The sequence below is a fragment of the Lissotriton vulgaris genome, unplaced genomic scaffold, assembly GCF_964263255.1.
Source record: "Lissotriton vulgaris unplaced genomic scaffold, aLisVul1.2 SCAFFOLD_506, whole genome shotgun sequence".
NCBI lineage: Eukaryota > Metazoa > Chordata > Amphibia > Caudata > Salamandridae > Lissotriton > Lissotriton vulgaris.
Window position 1 is genome coordinate 818,934 of NW_028254249.1, and position 20,371 is coordinate 839,304.

The window sequence follows — 20,371 nt, forward strand, 5'->3', positions numbered from 1 at the left end:
CCATAGCATTGCTCATAGAGTGCGCTTTCCAATAGGAAATGCTTGGAGTGGCTGTCAAACATCCTCCTAAAACTGAGTCATTTAGTACCAGTGGCCAGTTTTTGTTAACAATTGTGCGGAGGGTTTTGTGTTGCCGGTTGAATGTTAACACTAATCCGGCCAGTTCCGCTGTGGATTCATTAGTAAGATTTACCATGGGTATTTTTGGCATTAGTGTTCCTGAGCGCTATAGTTTATTTGCCTTCTCAATGGCCATCTTAACCACCCCTTCTGGGTGCCCCCTAGCCATGAACCTCTCCCTGCTCTCCCTTTGGGCTAGTGTGCAGTCTAGGTCTGTGCTACATATCCTTCTGATCTGCAACATCTCCCCGTAGGGGATGCTGTTGATCAGATGGCTCAGGTGGTGGCTGGAGGCATGTAGTACAGTATTCCCTGCAGATGGCTTCCTATGAAGGCAAGTCTCTAACTTACAGTTCCTCACATATATCTCTACGTCGAGAAACACTATGCTGGTTTTGCTCATCTGAGCTACAAACTGCAAGTTAAGATTGGTATTGTTGAGTTCAGATACAAAAGACATTCGCTTCACTCTCACTCCCCTTCCAAACTAAAAACAGAACATCTATATACCTGTACCTAAGGTCTCACTGTGCGTTGCCATGAGGACCCGCTCCTCCCACATGCCCATATGCAAACAGGCATAACTGGGAGAAAAGCAGACCCCCATGGCAACGCCCCTGATCTGTTGAAAGATCTGATTGAGGAAAAGGAAGTGGTAATCATATCAATTAACAGTCTGTTATGCGCAGCGTGTTGCATAGGTCTTGTGTTCAAATAGAACTCAGCTGCTTTGATACCATCACAATTGTGAATACTTGTGTACAAGGAGGTAACACCAAGCACTATGAGTACACAATCCTCATCCCAGTCCACACTCAGAATTTTGCGAAGGAAATCCCCTGTGTCCTGAATATATGATGGGAGTCTCTGGACATGCTCCTGAAGAAAGAAATCCACATACTTGGATGTGTTCTCAAGTTGGCTACCCTGTGCCGATATAATGGGTCTCCTGGTGGTTTGTGGATATTTTTATGTATTTTGGGGATGAAATAAATTGCTCGTATAACAGGGTAGTCTACTTTCAGAAATTTGAATTCCAGTGCGCTTAACAGACCTGCAGATTTTTATGCCAGAAGTTTATTATTGAAATCGTCCCATGCACATTTGACTGCTTGGATGGTACTTCTTTTGTAGCAGTTTCTGTCGTTGAGTTGCGACAGGGCTCATCCATATACAGATCACGTGGCCACATGACCACGTTACCACCCTTGTCTGACTGTCTGATAATGACATTGTCATCTGCTTGTAGTTTCTTGATAAGTTGGGAGTAGTTATGATCTTGTCTAGTGTATTTCTTTTGGGACCGCATACTTGAACAATAACGTTTTTTTCAATTCATAGACCACTTTCTCATGGAAAATATCCACATTGACGCAGAGTATGACTGGAAAAACTTAGATTTTGGTCTAAAGCTAGTTCGTGCAGTTGTCACAGTTTGAGTTTGAACAAGCTCAGTTTCATCCATTGATTGGACTGTCTATTGTTCATCAAGACGTAGTTGCAAGTCCCTCAACAAGGCCGCATCACCCACTGACACCGTCAATCTCATATTGATTAGAGGACAATTTGCATCCTACTAAAAAAAGTCTGTCATAAAACCCCTAGATGGCACAGTGGTACATCTGATCATACTAACTCCAACGCTGCCTGCAAAATTGGGTTGCACACTGGCTCTGTCAATAAAGCACCATAGGTTAAAAAAGATCCTACCCAATTGGGCCAATACTCCTGTTTAACTTTTAAAAGTGCAAGGTGCTAGTGCATTTTAAATAATAAAACACATGCCCTTACCATCTTTGAATCACAGCTGTCAATCAAAGATGTAAAATCATATATTTAAAAAGCAAAGATACATTTTCTTGCATTTAAATTCAATGACTGATGTCAGCTAAAAGGTACTGGATAAGAGAACAGTGTAAATTAAAGGCAGGTAAAGAAATCTTCACTGATGTTAAGACCATGTGGTGATTTACAGTTAAGCTCCAAGATGTATTTGGTTTCCAATTTTCAAAGTACTCTCGATTGCCACCCTTTCTAAGGGGCAAGGAGTATCCACAGCAAAGTATTTCAAATGTTGTATGTTGCTGTCATGGTGTTCCTGGAAGTGTCTTGCAACCGGGTAGGTGGCATCTTTGTTAGTGATAGCCCTCATGTGCTAGAGTACCCGTTTGTGGACCTGCAGCTTTATACTCCCTACATAGCGCAGGCCACACGGGCACTCCAGAACATATACTGCAAATTCAGTTTTGTAGTTCAGGGCCTTGGTAATTGCAACAGGTCTGGGTTTAAAAGGAGTAGTGTACGTTTTTGTATTTAGACCCTGTTTACAGGCTTTGCAAGTAACACACTTGTAAAAGACATTCCTGCTGCTTAACCAATTTTTAGTCACTGTCATCCAGGGGCGGCTGGTGTTAATGCGCAAAAGGGGCATTGCCCTGCCACCATTAGGGGAGAACCATGAAAAGAATTTCAAAACACCAAGCAGCAGGAACAAATTCAATGCTAGGTTGCTGCTCTCATGTGTATAATATGGCAGCTGTGAGGAACTTTGCAGAGGTGCGGTTTTATTGCACATGCCTGCTGGGCGAGGTGTTCTTCGACCAGCAGGCACAATCTACAGCAGTAGTGACATCACTGCGGAGGGCGTGCCGACTTCCAATGCCGTAAATAAGAGTTATTTTTAGGCGCTTTCCCAAAGGCCCTTGGAGGAGTTCACAGAACCCCATTCTTTTCAATGGCAGGGGGAGTGTCAGGCAGATAGGAATACCGAGGGAGTGGGTGGCAATAGTGAAACACTCATCACAAGAGGGGGCGGGTTTAGGAGGGGTGAAGAAGGCTGCCAGAGGGAGTGGGAGAGACGATGAGTCATACATGTTCCTGCTCCGTCCTCCGTCCTGACCTTACTGGAAGGGAAGCGGAAGGCAGCAGTAGCTTTCAAAGTAAGTTGTACTTCGTAAAATCCTAAATGGTGAAAATTAAAATGTGGTGCAGTGCTTGTGCTGCGCTGCCAAAGGAAATCCGATCACTCGGAAATAAAAATCAGTGGAGAATCAAAAGGGATTTAAAGCGTCTTTGTTGTTTGTAAATTAAATCAAAGAAAATGGTTTTGCATTTTACTAGGTTGAATCAAACTAGTAAAATACAAAAACATTTTCTTTGATATGAGTTGCAAACAGCCAAGAAGCTTCATGCTTGAATACGAAATTGTGCGCGCGCTTTTAAAAAAAAAAAAAAATAAGCTGTGACTTGCTCAATCTGCAGCTGCACACTTGAAGCCACCGAGGGCATGAATAAATGAAATAGTAAGTATCATGATTTAAATGTTGGCGCTTCTTGTATCCCAAACACGAAAGAATTTACCACAGCCGCCCCCTTCTCTTCCTCGTGGTGAGCCTCTGGTCCAGTAGGGAGCTCCTCCTTGCTCGCATCCTACTCACTTTTTTCTCACCCTTAACTTCTTTCCACTGTTTAACTTTGCTCAGTGTTCTTCCCACCGCTGTCCTTTTTGTCTTAGAAACTACTTCATGCACTCTTTTTTCTTTTTTCTTCTTCCTCACTCTTTGTCCCTCTTCCTTTCACTTCTCTGCGCTCTCCCTCTGCAGTCCCTCACTCCTGTCTGTTCCCAGAGTGGCAGAACGTATGTCTCGTCTCTGTACTGACACCTTTGGCTTTACCATTATCGTCTCTCTCTTTGCACCCTGCTATAACAGAGTTGTGCTCCTTTCCTCCGCAGTGACGCCACCACTTCACCCTGATATTGCAGAGCTGCTCTCACTGCCCCTGTGTTGTCCACCTGTCTTTGCACGCTAATGCTTCAGATTCCAATCCTTCTTTGAAACCTATTTCTGCTCAGGCACCTGTGATGTAGAGTGCACAAGTGTTTCCTGTGTAGGCACCTATGCATGTTCTGTACCCTGATAATACACATCTGCTTCTTTTCTTGGCACCTGTCCCTGCTCTGCGGGCTGCGGCCTCCTTGTAGAACATGCTGGGTAGTGGTCACGTATTTCAGTTATATTTGTGATTCTGTGCAAGTGGGTGCGATGTGGTACACAGTCTTTAAAATAATGACACAGCTTAATAAAAGAAAATTCAGTGCTCGCCCACTACTTAAGAGTCATCCCAAAGTTGTTCGCCTCACCACTTTTTATTGTCACCAGCCACCACTGCTGTCACCTCGGGGCTGCTCTTCACCAGAGCATTGCTCATAGAGTGCACTTTCCAATAGGAAATGCTTGGAGTGGCTGTCAAACATCCTCCTAAAACTGAGTCATTTAGTACCAGTGGCCAGTTTTTGTTAACAATTGTGCGGAGGGTTTTGTGTTGCCGGTTGAATGTTAACACTAATCTGGCCAGTTCCGCTCTGGATTCATTAGTAAGATTTACCATGGGTATTTTTGGCATTAGTGTTCCTGAGCGCTGTAGTTTATTTGCCTTCTCAATGGCCATCTTAACCACCCCTTCTGGGTGCCCCCTAGCCATGAACCTCTCCCTGCTCTCCCTTTGGGCTAGTGTGCAGTCTAGGTCTGTGCTACATATCCTTCTGATCTGCAACATCTCCCCGTAGGGGATGCTGTTGATCAGATGGCTCAGGTGGTGGCTGGAGGCATGTAGTACAGTATTCCCTGCAGATGGCTTCCTATGAAGGCAAGTCTCTAACTTACAGTTCCTCACATATATCTCTACGTCGAGAAACACTATGCTGGTTTTGCTCATCTGAGCTACAAACTGCAAGTTAATATTGGTATTGTTGAGTTCAGATACAAAGACATTCGCATCACTCTCACTCCCCTTCCAAACTAAAAACAGATCATCTATATACCTGTACCGGCAGTGTTCATGCTGCCTAAGGTCTCACTGTGCGTTGCCATGAGGACCCGCTCCTCCCACATGCCCATATGCAAACAGGCATAACTGGGAGAAAAGCAGACCCCCATGGCAACACCCCTGATATGTTGAAAGATCTGATTGACGAAAAGGAAGTGGTAATCATATCAATTAACAGTCTGTTATGCGCATTGTGTTGCATAGGTCTTGTATTCAAATAGAACTCAGCTGCTTTGATACCATCACAATTGTGAATACTTGTGTACAAGCAGGTAACACCAAGCACTATGAGTACACAATCCTCATCCCAGTCCACACTCAGAATTTTGCGAAGGAAATCCCCTGTTTCCTGAATATATGATGGGAGTCTCTGGACATGCTCCTGAAGAAAGAAATCCACATACTTGGATGTTTTCTCAAGTTGGCTACCCTGTGCCGATATAATGGGTCTCCTGGTGGTTTGTGGATATTTTTATGTATTTTGGGGATGAAATAAATTGCTCGTACAACAGGGTAGTCTACTTTGAGAAATGGTGACCTGACCTGACATCGTCAGAGACGGTCGCTCCACCCGCCGCGTGTCTCTCCTTGAGTTCACCCGGTCTCCCTGCTCCGTCCGCTCGCCGCCGCTCCTGAAGGCGTGACCCCTGTGTCTTTATCTGCTTTTAGTGCTGTTGTGCTATTTCCCCTGTGCCCTTCTCTGCTATTACTGCTGTTGTGCTATCAGCCCCTGTGCCTACTCTGCTTTTGTTCCTCTGCCTGTTGTGGTATTTTCCCCTGTGCCTTTCTCTGCTTTGCTTCTGTGCCTGTTGTTTTCCTTCCCCCTGTGTAGTGACCTTGTACTGCCGCCGTTTTTCCCGCCTTTCTGCCGTCGCACCCCGCTCCCTGCGCTGCTCCCCTGCGGCCCACCCCCTTCTCTCGTAGGACCTCTTCCCTTCCCATTCACCACCCCGCTCCCGCCTCCCAGCTGCTCCTCCTTCCCACTGGACACTTAAGGCGCCTCCACTTGACGGGGAGCAGCGACCTGACCTGACATCGTTCAGAGACGGTCGCTCCACCTGCCACGTGTCTCCTCCTTGAGTTCACCCGGTCTCCCTGCTCCCTCCGCTCGCCGCCGCTCCTGAAGGCGTGACCCCTGTGACCCCTGTGCCTTTATCTGCTTTTAGTGCTGTTGTGCTATTTCCCCTGTGCCCTTCTCTGCTATTACTGCTGTTGTGCTATCAGCCCCTGTGCCTAGTCTGCTTTTGTTTCTCTGCCTGTTGTGGTATTTTCCCCTGTGATTTTCTCTGCTTTGCTTCTGTGCCTGTTGTTTTCCTTCCCCCCGTGTAGTGACCCTGTACTGCCGCCGTTTTTCCTGCCTTTCTGCTGTCGCACCCCGCTCCCTGCCGCTGCTCCCCTGCGGACCCGCCCCCTCGTCTCGTAGGACCTCTTCCCTTCCCATTCGCCACCCCGCTCCCGCTTCCCAGCTGCTCCTCCCTCCCACTGGACACTTAAAGCGCCTCCACGCGACGGGGTGACCTGACCTGACATCGTCAGAGATGGTCGCTCCACCCGCCGCGTGTCTCCTCCTTGAGTTCACCCGGTCTCCCTGCTCCCTCCGCTCGCCTCCGCTCCTGAAGGCGTGACCCCTGTGCCTTTATCTGCTTTTAGTGCTGTTGTGCTATTTCCCCTGTGCCCTTCTCTGCTATTACTGCTGTTGTGCTATCAGCCCCTGTGCCTACTCTGCTTTTGCTCCTCTGCCTGTTGTGGTATTTTCCCCTGTGCCTTTCTCTGCTTTGCTTCTGTGCCTTTTGTTTTCCTTCCCCCTGTGTATTGACCCTGTACTGCCGCCGTGTTTCCTCCTTTCTGCCGTCGCACCCCGCTCCCTGCCGCTGCTCCCCTGCGGCCCCGCTCCCGCCTGCCAGCTGCTCCTCCCTCACCCCTCACCCCACAGTCTGCATTTATGGCAGAGTGCACGTGTATGCGCAGCATCGATGCGCAGCGGGCGCGCCGATTGCGCGCCAAAGGTAAGCCCGTCTGCGCCCGTCCGCGCCTGGACCGCGTCCAGCGCCAGACCCCCTGTCCCCCGAAGATGCCAGCCCACCCGCCGGACTTACAACTACGCCACCCTCAACGCACTCAACAATGGCCGAATCCCCGGCTGTCACCGAGCTACCCCAGGGCGCACGCACGGACCCTGCACCTGCCAATCCTGCAAGTTCTCCTGCACCCGGACCTGCACCGCACCCGCCAAGACGAGCACCAGCAGCAACCACCTGAAGTGCATCCTGCTCAACACATGCTCAGTCCACAGGCACGCCGTAGAACTCTGGAACCTCCTCGACACCACATCTCCAGACGTCACCTTCCTCACAGAAACCTGGATGAACGTCTCCTCAGCACCCGACATCGCCATCGCCATCCCGGACGGATACAAGATCACCCGGAGGGACCGCGTCAACCAGACTGGAGGAGGCATCGCCATCGTCCACAAGAAAACCATCCACATCATGACCAACTCCGACGACACCCTCACAGCCGCCGAACACCTGCACTTCCACATCCACACCGACCCCAAGACCACCCTCAGAGGCACTCTCATCTACAGACCCCCGGGACCACGCACACAATTCACCGAAGACATCGCCGACTTCATCAGCCCGCACGCCCTCCCCTCCGCTGACTACATCCTCCTCGGGGACCTCAACTTCCACATGGAGAACAACAACGACCGCAACACCACCACCCTGCTGGACAACCTCGTCACCCTCGGACTCAAGCAACTGGTGACCACCCACTACGCCAGCCACACACTTGACCCCGTCTTCTCCTCCAGCAAGGACATCTCCTTCAGCCACGCCACCGGACTCCACTGGACAGACCACAGCTGTGTCCACTTCGGCTTCAGAAGGACCACGCCCCACCACCACCCGCAACAGGTCCCCCGCAGAAGCTGGAACAAGATCACAGCCGACCAGCTCGCCACATCCCAGAGCCAGAACCCTCCCGCCAGCTCAGCGAACCCTAACCAAGCCGGCATCAACCTAACGAGGTGGATCAGCAACTGCGCAGATGACCTCGCTCCACTGAAGACCCCCCCGCCAGACCCGGCACCAAGAAAGCATCCTGGTTTACCGATGAACTCAATAGCTCCAAGAAGAACTGCCGGGCCCTCGAAAAAGCCTGGCGCAGAGACCCAACTACAGACAACATGACCACCCTCAAGCTCGCCACTCGAAAACATCACCAGCTGATCCACGTCACCAAGAAAACCGCATTCAAGGAACGACTGGACAACAACGCCCACAACAGCAAGGAACTCTTCAACATCGTCAAAGAGCTCTCGAACCCTAGCGCCGGAAACAACGACATCACTCCCTCGCAAGACCTCTGCAACTCGCTCGCCTCGTTGTTCCACAGCAAGATCACAGACATGCACAACAGTTTCAGCACACAGGCGACGCACCCTACGACTGTACCAACGCCCCCCACCACCACCCTCCGCGCCTGGACCCCGGTCAACACCGAAGACACCATCCGCACGGTGAACTCCATCCACTCCAGATCACCAACCGACCCCTGCCCTCACCACGTCTTCAACAAGGCCGACTCCGTCATCGCACCTAATCTATGGGACATCATCAACGTCTCCTTCGACAATGCCACCTTCCCAGAGAGCTGGAAGCACGCCGAACTCAGCGCCCTACTGAAGAAACCATCAGCGGACCCCTCCGACCTCAAAAACTACCGCCCCATCTCGCTCCTTCCTTTTCCTGCGAAAGTCATCAAGAAGACCGTCAACAGACAGCCGGCCGCCTTCCTTGAGACGAATGGATCCCTCGACCACTCGCAGTCCGGCTCCCGGGCCAACCACAGCACCGAGACCGCCCTCATCGCAGCCACCGACGACATTCGAACCCTGCTCGACAACGGGGAAACAGCGGCCCTCATCCTCCTGGACCTCTCGGCGGCGTTCGACACGGTCTGCCACCGCACCCTAGTGCAGCGCCTCAACAACATCGGAATCCAGGAGAAGGCACTGGAATGGATCATCTCCTTCCTCGCCGGAAGAACACAGAGAGTCCGCCTCCCCCCGTTCAGATCCGAGGCCACCGAAGTCATCTGCGGCATACCACAAGGATCATCACCCAGCCCCATGCAGTTCAACATCTACATGAGCCCCCTTGCGGCCATCGCACGCCAACACAACCTCAACATCATCTCCTACGCCGACGACACCCAGCTGATCCTCTCCCTCACCAACGACCCCGCCACCGCCAGAACCAACCTACACGAAGGGATGAAAGACGTAGCCGAGTGGATGATGAACAGCTGCCTGAAACTGAATTCAGACAAGACGGAAGTCCTCATCCTGGGATCTTCGTCCTCCGCCTGGGACGACTCCTGGTGGCCCCCTGCCCTGGGCAGCGCACCCAAACCAACAGACCACGCACACAACCTGGGCTTCATCTTGGACTCCTCCCTCTCCATGACCAGACAAGCCAACGCCGTCTCCTCGTCATGCTTCAACATCCTACGCATGCCACGTAAGATCTTCCGGTGGATCCCCACCAAAACCAGGAAGACGGTCACCCAGGCCCTCGTCACCAGCCGACTGGACTACGGCAACTCCCTCTACGCCGGAACCACAGCCAAACTCCAGAAAAGACTCCAGCGCATTCAGAACGCCTCAGCACGCCTCATCCTGGACATTCCCCGACACAGCCACATTGCCGGACACCTGAGAGACCTGCACTGGCTCCCCGTCAGCAAGAAAATCACGTTCCGACTCCTCACCCACGCACACAAAGCTCTCCACAACCAAGGCCCAAGTTACCTCAACGACCGCCTGACCTTCCACACTCCCACCCGCCAGCTTCGATCGACCAGCCACGCCCTCGCCGCCATCCCCAGCATCCGAAGAGCCACAATGGGAGGAAGATCCTTCTCCTACCTGGCGGCCAAGACGTGGAACTCCCTCCCCATCCATCTCCGTCTGACCCAAGACCACCTCTGCTTTAGGAAGCAACTCAAGACCTGGCTGTTCGAGCAGTAGTGGACCCCCCTCCCCCAAGCGCCTTGAGACCCTCCTGGTGAGTAGCGCGCTATACAAATGCTTTGATTGATTGATTGAATTTGAATTCCAGTGCGCTTAACAAACCTGCAGATTTTTATGCCAGAAGTTTATTATTGAAATCGCCCCATGCACATTTGACTGCTTGGATGGTACTTCTTTTGTAGCAGTTTTTGTCGTTGAGTTGCGACAGGGCTCATCCATATACAGATCACGTGGCCACATGACCACGTTACCGCCCTTGTCTGACTGTCTGATAATGACATTGTCATCTGCTTGTAGTTTCTTGATAAGTTAGGAGTAGGTATGATCTTGTTTAGTGTATTTCTTTTGGGACCGCATACTTGAACAATAACGTTTTTTTAAATTCATAGACCACTTTCTCATGGAAAATATCCACATTGACACAGAGTATGACTGGAAAAACTTAGATTTTGGTCTAAAGCTAGTTCATGCAGTTGTCACAGTTTGAGTTTAAACAAGCTCAGTTTCATCCATTGATTGGACTGTATATTGTTCATCAAGAAGTAGTTGCAAGTCATAGCATTTAAAAAACCATTGCAATTGCTCCTATATAGTTAGTTGTACTAACTATATTTTTGCGCACCAGCAATCCACTGCTGATGATGTCACATATTACATCATTCATGACATGGTCAGTGGCATCACTGATGACATCACTGATGACATCTCATTTGACATCACTGATGACATCATCCAGTGACTGTGTGTTTCTGTAAAGTTTAAATATGTTTTACGTATTGAAGAATGAGTGGATGTATAATTGTCTGGATGAAGGATTTAGTAGGTGCATGACTGACTGTATGAGTGAGTGAGTGATTAAATGTGTCTTAATAAATGCATGGGTTAGTGACTAAACAGTCTGAATGTGTGCATCAGTATGTCTGTTGTTGTGTAAGCTGCTGCATGTGTTGATCAGTAGCTATATGAGTGGCTATATGGGTTATTGATTGGTTGCCCAAGTATTTTAATGGGAGACTGAGTGTGTGTGTGGGTGGCTGGGAGGTGTGTGACTCTGTGCATAGATGTGTGAGCAGTTGATTCACTAGGTGTATGAGTTCAAGAGCGCATGTGGAAACAGCTATATGGGCGGTTGACTGTGTGCATGGGTGTGTTGGTGAGTGAATGGATATCTCAGTGCTACATGTCCAAGTAAGTACATATGTAAAACACAGTGCATGTGAGAGTTGGCATATATAAATGACTATACATGAGAGCCAGTGAATGTGCGAGTGGCTGTATAGATCATTGTGTACTTGCATCAGTGATTGTATAAGAGAGTAAGTATGTGTTAGTATATGTTTGAAAAAGTAAGGTGTTGTGTGTATAACTGTATAAATAAGGAAATGGAAGTGTGATTGATTCTTTGCATGACTGACTAGGTGTGTGAGTAACTCCATGGATGAGTGGCAGTGTGTGAGTGTCTGTATAGGTGTATGAGTGCATATGATAGTGTTGTATTGATGAGTGACTGTATGTATGAGTGATTCTATGGGTGAATGAGTGAATGTGTGTGAAGACCTAGGAATCAGTGTGCGTATGTAGTTCTGGTATTGGTGTGTCAATGGTTTCAAGAATGGTAGTCTGTATTTAACACTGGGTGTATCAAAGGTTATATTAGAGTGTGAGGAGGTGCATCGTGTTATCACATGAATGATATCATCAGTGATGTGATCAGTGATATCAAATGAGAAGTCATCAGTGATGTCATCAGTGATGTCACTGACCATGTCATGAATGATGTAATATGTGACATCATCAGCAGTGGATTACGGGTGCGCGAAATATAGTTAGTACAACTAACTATATAGGAGCAATTTCAATGGTTTTTTAAATGCTAATTCCTAACTATATAAGGCCTGAAACCTATGGTTTTTTAAGTGAATTTGCAAGGTTTTTAAAATACTAATTCCTAACTATATAAGGCCTGAAACCTATGTTTTTTTAAGTGAATTTGCAAGGTTTTTTAAATGCTAATTCCTAACTATATAAGGCCTGAAACCTATGTTTTTTTAAAGTGAATTTGCAAGGTTTTTTAAATGCTAATTCCTAACTATATAAGGCTTGAAACCTATGGTTTTTTCAGTGAATTTGCAATGTTTTTTAAATGCTAATTCCTAACTATATCAGGCGTGAAAACTATATACTTTTTCAATAAATTTCAAAGGTTTTGTAAATGCTAATTCTATTAGCGGATAATGTTTATATATGTTATTATCCTTCTGGGACCACATGAACAGCCATCTTGTTTCTCAGGAGAAGTGATACAAAAGGGGGTGGTGATGGACGGAGCATCTGAATCAATCAAACACTCACACCCAGTCAAAAGATCTGGGTTTAATCCATCACCGTTCTTTATCCCACTCTGCCACCCCAGTTCAGACATGGCTATATGCAAATCAGTCTGACCCTGTGCCTCATGGGAACAGTCCAGCCCGAACTGCCAAGCCATGTCTTCCCTGGACCGGAAACAATTTTCCGAGGACCGGTTTCTGGCATTCCAGCCATCTTCAGCCCGGCTTGCTTGAATCCAGTGGCAAAGTGAGCAAGGGACTCACGTCTGAGCATACCCTGCCACACTTATGGTGGCCAAAAGCGGTACAAAAGGGGGTGGTGATGGACGGAGCATCTGAATCAATCAAGTTCAAGTTCAAGTTCGGGTATTTGTATAGCGCACTGCTCACCCAGAGGGTCTCAAGGCGCTTGGGTAAGGGGTTCATTATTTGTCGAATAGCCAGGTTTTAAGTTCTTTTCTGAAGGAGATGTGGTTTTGAGTAAGGCGGAGGTGAGTGGGGAGTGAGTTCCAGGTCTTGGCAGCAAGGAAGGAGAAGGATCTGCCACCCATGGTGGATTTTGGATGGGCTTGATTGGACGATCTTAGTTGGCGGGTGGGTTTGTAGAAGGACAGTCGAGTGTTGAGGCATTCAGGTCTTAGATTGTAGAGGGCCTTGTGTGCGTGGGTGAGAAGGCGGAATGTAATTCTTTTGTTGACAGGAAGCCAGTGGAGTTCTTTTAGGTGTCCGGTGATGTGATCTTGGCGAGGGATGTCTAATATGAGTCTCGCTGATGCGTTTTGGATGCGTTGGAGTTTTTTCTGTAATTTTGCTGTGATTCCGGCGTATAGTGTGTTACCATAATCTAGTCGACTCGTGACCAGTGCGTGGGTGACAGTCTTTCTTGTCTCAAGGGGGATCCAATGGAAGACCTTTTTGAGAATGCGAAGTACGTTGAAGCAGGAGGATGAGACTGCGTTGACTTGTCTGGACATCGAGAGAGAGGAGTCTAGGATGAAGCCATGGTTACGTGCATGGTCTGTGGGTGTGGGTGCTGTGCCCAGAGCGGAAGGCCACCAAGAGTCATCCCAGGCAGAGAGGGAAGAACCTAGGATGAGCACCTCCGTTTTGTCTGAGTTGGTTTTAGGCGGCTATGTTTCATCCATTCGGCTACTTCTTTCATGCCTTCGTGAAGATTGGTTTTGGCGGTGTTAGGGTCTTTGGTGAAGGAAAGGATTAGCTGGGTGTCGTCGGCGTAAGAGAGGATGTTAAGGTTGTGTTGACGCGCGAAGGAGGCGAGTGGACTCATGTAAACGTTGAAGAGGGTGGGACTGAGTGACGATCCTTGTGGTACGCCACAGATGACTTCAGTGGCCTCAGAGTTGAATGGGGGAAGTCGGACTCTTTGAGTTCTCCCAGCGAGGAATGAGGTGATCCAGTCCAAGGTTTTTCCTTGTATTCCGATGTTGCTGAGGCGTTGAATAAGGGTGCCGTGGCAGACTGTGTCGAAAGCGGCGGAGAGGTCGAGTAGAATGAGGGCAACTGTTTCACCGTTGTCCTGTAGTGTTCGGATGTCATCAGTTGCTGCAATGAGGGCGGTTTCGGTGCTGTGTTTGGCTCGAAACCCGGATTGAGATGGATCGAGGGAGTTGTTGGATTCAAGGAAGGCGGCGAGCTGGTTGTTGACGGCTTTCTCAATGACTTTGGCCGGGAATGGGAGGAGGGATATGGGTCGGTAGTTTTTAAGTTCAGAGGGGTCTACTGTGGGTTTCTTCAGAAGGGCGCTGAGTTCGGTGTGTTTCCAGCTTTCTGGATAGGTGGCAGAGTTGAACGAGTGGTTGATGACATCACGGAGATGGGGTGCGATGATGGAGTCCGCTTTGTTGACGATGTGGTGGGGGCAGGGGTCAGTTGGTTTAGCCAGAGTGGATGGAGTTCATTAGGCGGATGGTGTCTTCAGTGGTTATTGGGTTCCAGGCGGTAAGGTTGTTAGTTGGCGGAGTAGGATCTGAGGGGGGTGGGGAGGGTTGAACGCCGGGAGTATTCTCGAAGCTGTTGTGTATGTCGGCAAATTTGTTGTAAAAGAAGGAGGATAACGCATCGCAGAGGTCTTGGGAGGGAGTGATGTCGTTAGATGCTGCAGTGGGGTTGGTGAATTCTTTGACGATGTTGAAAAGTTCCTTGCTCTTGTGAGTGTTTTTGTCGAGACGATCCTTGAACGCTGATTTCTTGGCGGATCGAATCAGTTGGTGGTGTTTGCGGGTGGCTGCCTTGAGGGTGGACATGTTGTCGGTGGTTGGGTTTTTTCTCCATGTTTTCTCCAGGGTGCGGCATAGGTTCTTGGATTTTTTAAGGTCATCATTGAACCAGTGAGCCTTTTTGCTGGCTGATTTGATCTGGTGTTTTTTCAGGGGTGCTAATTCGTCAGCACTGTGGGTGATCCATTGCTTGAGATTGGTGGCCGCTTGGTTTGGGTCCAATGAGAGGGTGGGAGGGTTTTGGTTGAGTGATGTGAGGAGTTGGTCGGAGGTGATTTTGTTCCAGTTTCTCCGAGGAACAGGTTGTGGGCGGTTGTGGGTCAGGGTGGTTTTGTAGCTGAAGTGAACACAGCTGTGGTCCGTCCAGTGGAGAGCTGTGGTGCGATCGAAGGAGATGTGCTTGCAGGAGGTGAAGATAGGGTCGAGCGTGTGTCCGGCTACATGGGTGGGGGTGTCAACAAGTTGTTTGAGTCCGAGATTGGCCAGGTTGTCCAGAAGGGTGGTGGTGTTGCTGTCGTGTTTGTTTTCAAGGTGGTAGTTGAAGTCTCCTAAAAGAATGTAGTTCTCGGAGGCGAGGGCATGTGGGCTGATGAAGTCGGTGATGTCATCGCTGAATTGACTGCGGGTACCTGGAGGCCTGTAGATGAGGGTGCCTCTAAGTGTGGTCCTAGGGTCGGTGTGGATCTGAAAGTGGAGATGTTCGGCAATTGCAAGATTATCATCGGAGCTGGTCGTGATTTTGATGGTTTTCTTATGGATGATGGCGATGCCTCCTCTTGTTTGATTGGTGCGGTCTTTACGGGTAATCTTGTAAGCGTCCGGTATGGCTATGGGGATGTCGGGTGCTGATGGTGTGTTCATCCATGTTTCTGTAAGGAAGGCGATGTCCGGTGACGCAGTGTCGAGTAGGTCCCAGAGTTCTGTTGCGTGTCCGTGGACCGAGCGGGTGTTGAGCAGGATGCACTTCAGGCGGTTAGAGTCGGAGCTGTGTGTGGAGGAAGTGGATTTTGTGAGGGTCCTGAAGCAGTTGAACTTGCAGGAGAGGCAGGCGAATGGGCCGTGGGTACGTCCTGGGGTGGCTTCGCAGCATTGTGGTGCGCGTCCGGGGTTGAGGGCGAGGAGAGTTGTGGCATCATATGTGTCTCTAGTGGGCAGGGAACAGCGGGGAACAGGGGTTCTGGCGCTGGGCGCGGTCCAGGCATGGACGGGCGTAGACGGGCTTACCTTTGGCGCACCTTCGGCGCGACCGCTGCGCGTGGACGCTGCACGTTGAGTCATCTGTCTTAAATGGGTATTGGAGGGGGGCGGAGCGTGGGAGGGTCAGCTGGGAGGCGGTAGCGGGGAGGCGGGCCAGGGGAAAGCACACCAACAAGATGGTGGGCGAAATAGAAAGCGAAACAGGGCACAGTACAGTACTTGTAATCACAGTGAATGCACAAAGATTAACAGCGCGCTATTTCAGAGTATCCGGGTGAGAGCGCAATCAAATAAATAATGCTGCGATCCCAGAGCGCGATTAAATAAATAATAATACGATCTCAAAGCGCTATTAATTAAATAATGCTCAAAGCGCTATTAATTAAGTAATGCTACGATACCAGAAACTGCAAGGCGATTATGAGCAACAATGTGCTTCAGCTGTGGGCGCTATAGTGAGGATCACGAGCTGGATCCAGGGAGCGTGGTGGAGCGACCGTTAAGGAAGAGGTCCAGGCGGTCACAGTAATGCAGGGGAGGTGGTGAGCCCTCTATTCGTGGGTGGGAGGGGCAGCTGGGAGGCGGTAGCGGGGAGGCGGGCCAGGGGAAAGCACAACAACAAGATGGTGGGCGAAGTAGAATGCGAAACAGGGCACAGTACAGTACTTGTAATCACAGGGAATGCACAAAGATTAACAGCGCGCTATTTCAGAGTATCTGAGTGAGAGCGCAATCAAATAAATAATGCTGCGATCCCAGAGCGCGATTAAATAAATAATAATACGATCTCAAAGCGCTATTAATTAAATAATGCTCAAAGCGCTATTAATTAAGTAATGCTAGGATACCAGAAACTGCAAGGCGATTATGAGCAACAATGAGCTTCAGCTGTGGGTGCGCTAGTGAGGATCACGAGCTGGATCCAGGGAGCGTGGGGGAGCGGCCGTTAAGGAAGAGGTCCAGGCGGTCACAGTAATGCAGGGGAGGTGGTGAGCCCTCTATTCATGGGTGGGAGGGGCAGCTGGGAGGCGTTAGCGGGGAGGCGGGCCAGGGGAAAGCACAACAACAAGATGGTGGGCGAAATAGAAAGTGAAACAGGGCACAGTACAGTACTTGTAATCACAGGGAATGCACAAAGATTAACAGCGCGCTATTTCAGAGTATCCGGGTGAGAGCGCAATCAAATAAATAATGCTGCGATCCCAGAGCGCGATTAAATAAATAATAATACGATCTCAAAGCACTATTAATTAAATAATGTTCAAAGCGCTATTAATTAAGTAATGCTACGATACCAGAAACTGCAAGGCGATTATGAGCAACAATGTGCTTCAGCTGTGGGCGCCATAGTGAGGATCACGAGCTGGATCCAGGGAGCGTGGGGGAGCGACCGTTAAGGAAGAGGTCCAGTCACTCACACCCAGTCAAAAGATCTGGGTTTAATCCATCACCGTTCTTTAGCCCACTCTGCCACCCCAGTTCAGACATGGCTATATGCAAATCAGTCTGACCCTGTGCCTCATGGGAACAGTCCAGCCCGAACTGCCAAGCCATGTCTTCCCTGGACCGGAAACAAGCTTCTGAGGACCGTTTTCTGGCATTCCAGCCGTCTTCAGCCCGGCTTGCTTGAATCCAGTGGCAAAGTGAGCAAGGGACTCACGTCTGAGCATACCCTGCCACACTTATGGCGGCCAAAAGCGGTACAAAAGGGGGTGGTGAGCTTGTTTCCGGTCCAGGGAAGACATGGCTTGGCAGTTCGGGCTGGACTGTTCCCATGAGGCACAGGGTCAGACTGATTTTCATATAGCCATGTCTGAACTGGGGTGGCAGAGTGGGCTAAAGAACGGTGATGGATTAAACCCAGGCGTTTTTTGTTTTTTTTTAAATCACGGGGTACGCGCACTGTACGCGTACGGTGCGCGTACCCCACGATTTTTGGATTCTTTTTATTTTTTTTGCCCTTGGGGGTCTTTTTGGGACCCCTGAGAAGGGCTAGAGGGTTGGGGGGTCTCTACCCTGCCCCCTTTTCATGTTTTCCACTCTTGTTTTGGGCTGTCTTGTGCCTCAGTTCTCCTGAAAAACAAGATGGTGGCCAACACTTCCTGGTTTGGACAGTTTGGAATGTTGACAGTTGACTGCCAGCCAATCAGAAACTCGCTCGCGCACGTAAGGGTACGCACACGTACGCGTACCGTACGCGTACGGTGCACGTACGGTGAGCGCATATAGATATATAATTTGCTCAAATTCAATTTTCTCAACAACTACTGGAGGGATTTTCACCAAATATAGAAAAGGCATTACTGCATACCTGTCTCTATCATTTTGCCAAGTTTGGTGTAATTCCATTCAGCCGTTCGGGCTGTAGCCGTGTCTAAAGGTCCCATAGAAAATGCCATTTGAAACATTTCAAATTCAATTTTCTCAAGAACTACTGGAGGGATTTTCACCAAACATAGCAAAGGCACATCTGCATACCAGGCCGTACCATTTTGCCAAGTTTGGTGTAATTCCATTCAGCCGTTCGGGCTGTAGCCGTGTCTAAAAGTCCCTATGGAAATTAACATGGGGAAAACATGTTTTGGGACCCCCCTTTCAACCCCCGCTTGACGAATCCCCCTGAAACTTTCAGGGAAGGAGCAGAGCGGAGCTGGCCAAAATTCTGGAAAATTACACACAGATTCCTCAATGAGCGCCAACGTTATTCCCAATAGAATGTTGAGCGCATATAGATATATAATTTGCTCAAATCAATTTTCTCAACAACTACTGGAGGGATTTTCACCAAATATAGAAAAGGCACTACTGCATACCTGTCCCTATCATTTTGCCAAGTTTGGTGTAATTCCGGTCAGACGTTCCAGCTGTAGCCGTGTCTAAAGGTCCCATAGAAAATGCCATTTGAAAAATCTCATATTCAATTTTCTCAATAAGTACTGGAGGGATTTACACCAAACATACAAAAGGCACTGCTGCATACCAGTCCCTACCATTTTGCCAAATCTGGTGTAATTCCGTTCAGCCATTCGAGCTGTAGCCTTGTCAGAATGTCCCTATGGAAATTAACATGGGGAAAACACGTTTTGGGACCCCCTTTTTTCTCGGCCCCTGCTTGACGAATCCCCCCGAAACTTTGAGGGAAGGAGCGGAGCGCAGCGAGGCAAATTTAAGAAAAATTACAGGCATATCCCTCAATCGGCACCAAAGGTATTCCCAATAGAATGTTCGTAATTTCCTATGGTAACTAGGTCCTAACTATATATACCTACTGGCGACCGCCAGTAGGTCATACATATACATATCCATACATATCAATATATATATATATACATATATATATATACATATACATATCCATACATATACATATATATATATACATATATACATACATATACATATATATATATATATATATATATATATATTCACAGAAAAAACCATAGGTTTCACACCAGTTATAGTTAGCTGAACATTTCACTCATACAAAACCATTGAAATTCCCACGTTATAGTTAGTTGGACTCACTATAACTTGCGCGCCCGCAATCCACTGCTGATGATGTCACATATTACATCATTCATGACATGGTCAGTGACATCACTGATGACATCACTGATGACATCTCAAATGACATCACTGATGACATCATTCATGTGATAATACGATGCACCTCCTCACACATCATTTGGAAAACAAAACTGTTCTGAACCAATGAAAAGTGTTATTTTCAGGTCACATGACCAGGGTTTTCATCATTTGGAAACCATAACTGTCCTGCACCAATAAAAAGTGTTATTTTGAGGTCACATGACCTGACGCGCTTACGCTACGCGCCGGGGCGCGTCGCGTAAGCACGTCGAATGCTTACGTTGCGCGATCGTATGTGCTCGAGTGCTTCCGGGTGCGTTTACGCCGTGCGTATCACACGGACGCGGCTACGCGATACGTCACGATGATGTTTTCGTTCGCGGCAAAAGCGCTAACGGGACGATCACGGGTACGCACCCCGGGGCACGCCGGAAGACTGCGCTTTCCGGTGCGCTCACCGGGACGCGCACCGGGAGCGCTCCAGGGCAAAAAAAAAAAACTATGAACCATATACATAAAAAAAATAGTATTACATAAATATACATTGTAGGATTCATTATAAAAAATATAACATTTCATAGCTATAGAAATTTGCTATTAAAAACCTTTGAAATTCACTGAAAAAACCAAAGGTTTCACACCAGTTATAGTTAGGAATTAGCACTTAAAAAACCTATTAAATTCATTGAAAAAAACATAGGTTTCACACCAGTTATAGTTAGGAATTAGCATTTAAAAAACCTTTGAAATTCACTGAAAAAACCTTAGGTTTCACACCAGTTATAGTTAGGAATTAGCATTTTAAAAACCTATTACATTCACTGAAAAAAACGTAGGTTTCACACCAGTTATAGTTAGGAATTAGCATTTAAAAAACCAATGAAATTCACTTAAAAAACCATAGGTTTCACACCAGTTATAGTTAGGAATTAGCATTTAAAAAACCTATTAAATTTCCTGAAAAAAACATAGGTTTCACAGTAGTTATAGTTAGCTGGAAATTTTACTGACATAAAACAATTCAAATTCCA